Below are 6,000 nucleotides of genomic sequence, written 5' to 3'. Positions count from 1 at the left end.
CCCCCTGTATTGGACAAAAATGAATGGCAAGTCATTGGCATCGGACAAACCATATACACATTGGCCAATACCACCCAATTCGGCGTTGATTCATGCAAAGTGTATTGCAAATGCCATATGGCAATTGCCAGTTGTAACACTTTAAAATTCAACAGGGGGCGAATGCGCTCCACCGGGGTTTTTCATATTGGAAATGTAACCCAAGTCAATGTCCAAAAGTAAAATTTTTAAAAAATGAAATTTTTGTCAAAAACTTATCACCCCTTAAAAAAGTGCTTTCTGGACCGTTTTTCGAAATTCTTTCGATTTTTTTTTGTCAATTACACATGTGTAAGAACTGTATGAATATACTTTTGTCCAATTTTATTATCATAATTTTTTTTTTTTTTTACATGCGCATAAGGAATATGTTTTGTCCAATTTCAATATGATTTCATAGGAAGTCAAAAGTCAAAAGTCAAAATGTCAAAATTTTGTAAAAACTTCACACACCCTTAAAAAGTGCTTTCTGGACCGTTTTTCGAAATTCTTTCGATTTTTTGTCAATTACACATGTGTAAGAACTGTATGAATATACTTTTGTCCAATTTTATTATCATATTTTTTTATATATTTTTTTAAATTGTGCATAAGGAATTTTTTTGTGGGCCAAATGACATAAGAAATTTGACATGCTCAAAAATCCTGCAGAAATGCAAAATTGACTGGCCTGATGAACTCGGGATGGCCGGGCAGTGATAGTTGTTCCTTTCCATCACTCGTTGTGTTGACTTCATCATGTCCATTTTGTGATGTTTTTTCACTGTATAATCATATTGTAAGTGCACGTGCATTTGCAATATGGTTCAATGGACAATTACTATATGAAATTTGACATGCTCAAAAATGCAAAATTGACTGGTCTGATGAACACAGGATGGCCGAGCAGTGATAGTTGTACATTTCCATCACTCGTTGTGTTGATTTCATCATGTCCATTAGGTGATTGTTTTTCACTATAGAATCATATTGTAAGTGCACGTGCATTTGCAATATGTTTCAATGTGCATTTACCATATGAAATTTGACATGCTCAAAAATGCTAAATTGACTGGTCTGATGAACACAGGATGGCCGAGCAGTGATAGTTGTACATTTCCATCACTCGTTGTGTTGATTTCATCATGTCCATTTGTTTATGTTTTCTCACTTTTGCAAAGTCACTGTGCATTTGCAATATGGTTCAATGGGCAGGTACCATCACGAATTTGTCATGCTATAAAAATCCTGCAGGAATGTGAAATTGACTGGCCTGATGAACACAGGATGGCCTGGCAGTGATAGTTGTTCCTTTCCATCACTCGTTGTGTTGATTTCATCATGTCCATTAGGTGATGTTTTTCACTATAGAATCATATTGCAAATGCACGTGCATTGTTGTGCAACTGGTAACCCAAAAATAAAAATATGGTTGTAAATGCATTTACCGGGACGCCTATTGTCCATGCCCGCTATGGGAGTACCCTACTACGGCCCTCTATCTATGGAGTCCGTCCTGAGTGCTTTATGGACTGTTTAAAATATTCTGATGGATATGCATGTTGTGCAACTGGTGATTGAAAATAGGCACCTGGTAACCCCCCCAAAAATATGCTTGTAAATGCATTTACCGGTCATTCTGATATTAATGCTCGCTATGGGAACACAGGATGGCCGGGCAGTTATAGTTGTACATTTCCATCACTCGTTGTGTTGATTTCATCATGTCCATTAGGTGATTTCTTTTCACTATAGAATCATATTGTAATTGCACGTGCATTTGCAATATGTTTCAATGTGCATTTACCATATGAAATTTAACATGCTCAAAAATGCTAAATTGACTGGTCTGATGAACACAGGATGGCCGAGCAGTGATAGTTGTACATTTCCATCACTCGTTGTGTTGATTTCATCATCTCCGTTAGGTGATGTTTTTTCACTATAGAATCATATTGTAAGTGCACGTGCATTTGCAATATGTTTCAATGTGTATTTACCATATGAAATTTGACATGCTCAAAAATGCAAAATTGACTGGTCTGATGGACACAGGATGGCTGAGCAGTGATAGTTGTACATTTCCATCACTCGTTGTGTTGATTTCATCATGTCCGTTAGGTGATTGTTTTTCACTATAGAATCATATTGTAAGTGCACGTGCATTTGCAATATGTTTCAATGTGCATTTACCATATGAAATTTGACATGCTCAAAAATGCAAAATTGACTGGTCTGATGAACACAGGATGGCCGAGCAGTGATAGTTGTACATTTCCATCACTCGTTGTGTTGATTTCATCATGTCCGTTAGGTGATGTGTTTCCCCTATAGAATCATATTGTAAGTGCACGTGCATTTGCAATATGTTTCAATGTGCATTTACCATATGAAATTTGACATGCTCAAAAATGCAAAATTGACTGGTCTGATGGACACAGGATGGCTGAGCAGTGATAGTTGTACATTTCCATCACTCGTTGTGTTGATTTCATCATGTCCGTTAGGTGATTTCTTTTCACTATAGAATCATATTGTAAGTGCACGTGCATTTGCAATATGTTTCAATGTGCATTTACCATATGAAATTTGACATGCTCAAAAATGCAAAATTGACTGGTCTGATGAACACAGGATGGCCGAGCAGTGAGAGTTGTACCTTTCCATCACTCGTTGTGTTGATTTCATCATGTCCATTTGTTTATGTTTTCTCACTTTTGCAAAGTCACTGTGCATTTGCAATATGGTTCAATGGGCAGGTACCATCACGAATTTGTCATGCTATAAAAATCCTGCAGGAATGTGAAATTGACTGGCCCGATGAACTCGGGATGGCTGGGCAGTGATTCTGGTTCATCTCAATGGCTCGTTAGGGTTGATTTCAGAATGTCACTTTTGGTGATGGTACCTCACCGTTTAAACAAAATTGCTATGCAGACGACACACAATTAATCTTCTCCTTTCCCCCTTCTGATGACCAGGTGGCGAATCGCATCTCTGCATGTCTGGCAGACATATCAGTGTGGATGACTGATCACCACCTCAAGCTGAACTTCGGCAAGACGGAGCTGCTCTTCCTCCCGGGGAAGGACTGCCCGTTCCATGATCTCGCCATCACGGTTGACAACTCCATTGTGTCCTCCTCCCAGAGCGCTAAGAACCTTGGCGTGATCCTGGACAACACCCTGTCGTTCTCAACTAACATCAAGGCGGTGGCCCGTTCCTGTAGGTTCATGCTCTACAACATCCGCAGATTACGACCCTGCCTCACACAGGAAGCGGCGCAGGTCCTAATCCAGGCACTTGTCATCTCCCGTCTGGATTACTGCAACTCGCTGTTGGCTGGGCTCCCTGCCTGTGCCATTAAACCCCTACAACTCATCCAGAACGCCGCAGCCCGTCTAGTGTTCAACCTTCCCAAGTTCTCTCACGTCACCCCGCTCCTCCGCTCTCTCCACTGGCTTCCAGTTGAAGCTCGCATCCGCTACAAGACCATGGTGCTTGCCTACGGAGCTGTGAGGGGAACGGCACCTCAGTACCTCCAGGCTCTGATCAGGCCCTACACCCAAATAAGGGCACTGCGTTCATCCACCTCTGGCCTGCTCGTCTCCCTACCACTGAGGAAGTACAGTTCCCGCTCAGCCCAGTCAAAACTGTTCGCTGCTCTGGCTCCCCAATGGTGGAACAAACTCCCTCACGACGCCAGGACAGCGGAGTCAATCACCACCTTCCGGAGACACCTGAAACCCCACCTCTTTAAGGAATACTTAGGATAGGATAAAGTAATCCTTCTCACCCCCCTCCCCCCTTAAAATATTTAGATGCACTATTGTAAAGTGGCTGTTCCACTGGATGTCATAAGGTGAATGCACCAATTTGTAAGTCGCTCTGGATAAGAGCGTCTGCTAAATGACTTAAATGTAAATGTAAACATATTGCTAATGTACAAAAGTCAACTAGCAAGTCAGTGTCCACCAGTCAATTAGATGTCATTCTGACACCAAACTGATACAAATTGACACTAAACCCACTTTTTCCAACCTGTTTAGTAGCCAACTATCACACACTTCAGAGCTGGCCCAAAATTCACAACGCCTTTGGTTCAAACCATAAAAAAAACATAAAACATGTAGTTACGTTCTAGCTGCGGGTCCATTTCTTATGTTACGTGTAGGCCTAGCTGAGGCGACCCCGAATCCTAAGTTTCGGCTCGATCGGTCATTTGGTGTCCGAGCAAAACCCTAATTGGTACTGAAAATCCACTTTTTTCCATGACTTGCTACGGGGTCCTTGAATGAGCTATCGGACAGAAACGTTGGGGTCTGTCTATATGGGCCGAGACGGTCGCAATGCACCTAGTCTTGTGTCTCTGAGACATTTCTAAATGTCGCCATTTTCGTAATGGTCAAAATGAATTGAAGTCATTGCAAATGTACGAAGCTGTTTCTCGGTCCGAGAACCGTCTAGAGCCACGTAACTCACCACGCACTATCGACCTGAGGTCTAGAACAGGATTCTAAAGTTTCGGAACTCTAGGTCTGACGGTTCTTTTTTAGCTCGAACAAAGCTAACTATTGGAGGCACTGTCTGTCTCTACAAACCCCAATACGTCCCTCCTTCCAAGTTGTGTGTCTGTAATTTAGTTTTCCTTTGAAATTTTATGGGAAAAATGACTGATTTACAGTTCATGGGGGTTGCCTAATCACACATATGAAGTTTTGGACAGATCTGACTTTTTTAACCCCTCGAAACAGCCCCTGAGACACCAATTAAGGCACTTCCGGTTGGCACAGGAAGCTATAAATAAACTCATATCATGATTGGGGTATGCCTTTACAGAATCCTGAGTTTTAAGTCTTTACGTTAAGAACTGAGTTATTTACGGAGGGTTTAGTGAGTGTGTGTTATTTCAGAAAATCATAGAAAATCACAGAAATCTCGCAGAGCTCCGCAGCACACTTTAAAAAGATTCGTAAGAACACCCTGCAACTGGATCTGTAACCGTTGAAAAAAAAAAACACCTATCCGTGAACATCACCAAGGTGTCGTTGTACGATTTCTCTTAAATGACAATAGATAAATGGCTGGTTCTTTTTTTATTGACACCGGAGGCTCCTTGACTTTGACGTGAAGTGGAAAAATAATTTCTCTATTTTCATTTTGGCCATAACTCAAAAACCGTTGAGGCCTAGACGCCATCTTGTTCGGGGCCAACTGCCCATTATGCCGCCCCTACGCTCACCGAGTTTCGGCTTCTAAATATTTTCAGTTTTCGAGATAAGGCCCCGTCGTGAATCGTGATGTTTTGTCCAATAGCAATATGATTGCTTATGCCCTCTTGTGGGAATTTCCGGGACATCGGAAAAATGACCTAAATCTTATTATTTTTGTAAAACGGAAACCGAATGTCCGACAAAGTTCATTTGATGACTTCCTGGTAGGTCCGGCCCTGCCGCTCGGCCCGACGCCGTCCGCGAATTTTACAAACGATTTCGGACGTCTAGTAAGGGACCGTACATTTGCAATATGGACTTTCTCACTAACCATACAGGTACTGCCGAAATCTTCCCTTAATGTATGTAAGTGAGTGGTTGCGTGTATTGATGTGATAATGAGGGGTGTTGAAAGGAGCAAAACAAAAGGCCACAAAAATGCCGCTGACAAAATCCATCAGTGTGTGTGCATGGAGAGTTTCCTCAATGAATGGGGAAAAGGTATATTTATCCCGGGACATACAGGTGTGTCTCATTCCACTGATAATCCTCCCGGCTCCGCCCACTGACTTCCTAATAAGGAAAACAAGAGCAAAGAGAAAGAATTCGTCAGACGGAGTGGGAGGGTCGTCACACATTCACAACTAAAGTTGCCAAGTAACTCTAAATCTAATGTAGGCTGTGTTGCCAAGTACCTCTAAATCTAATGTAGGCTGTGTTGCCAAGTACCTCTAAATCTAATGTAGGCTGTGTTGCCAAGTACCTCTAA

This window comes from Oncorhynchus gorbuscha, linkage group LG12 (assembly GCF_021184085.1).
Source record: "Oncorhynchus gorbuscha isolate QuinsamMale2020 ecotype Even-year linkage group LG12, OgorEven_v1.0, whole genome shotgun sequence".
Lineage (NCBI taxonomy): Eukaryota > Metazoa > Chordata > Actinopteri > Salmoniformes > Salmonidae > Oncorhynchus > Oncorhynchus gorbuscha.
Note: the sequence above shows the minus strand (reverse complement) of the source record.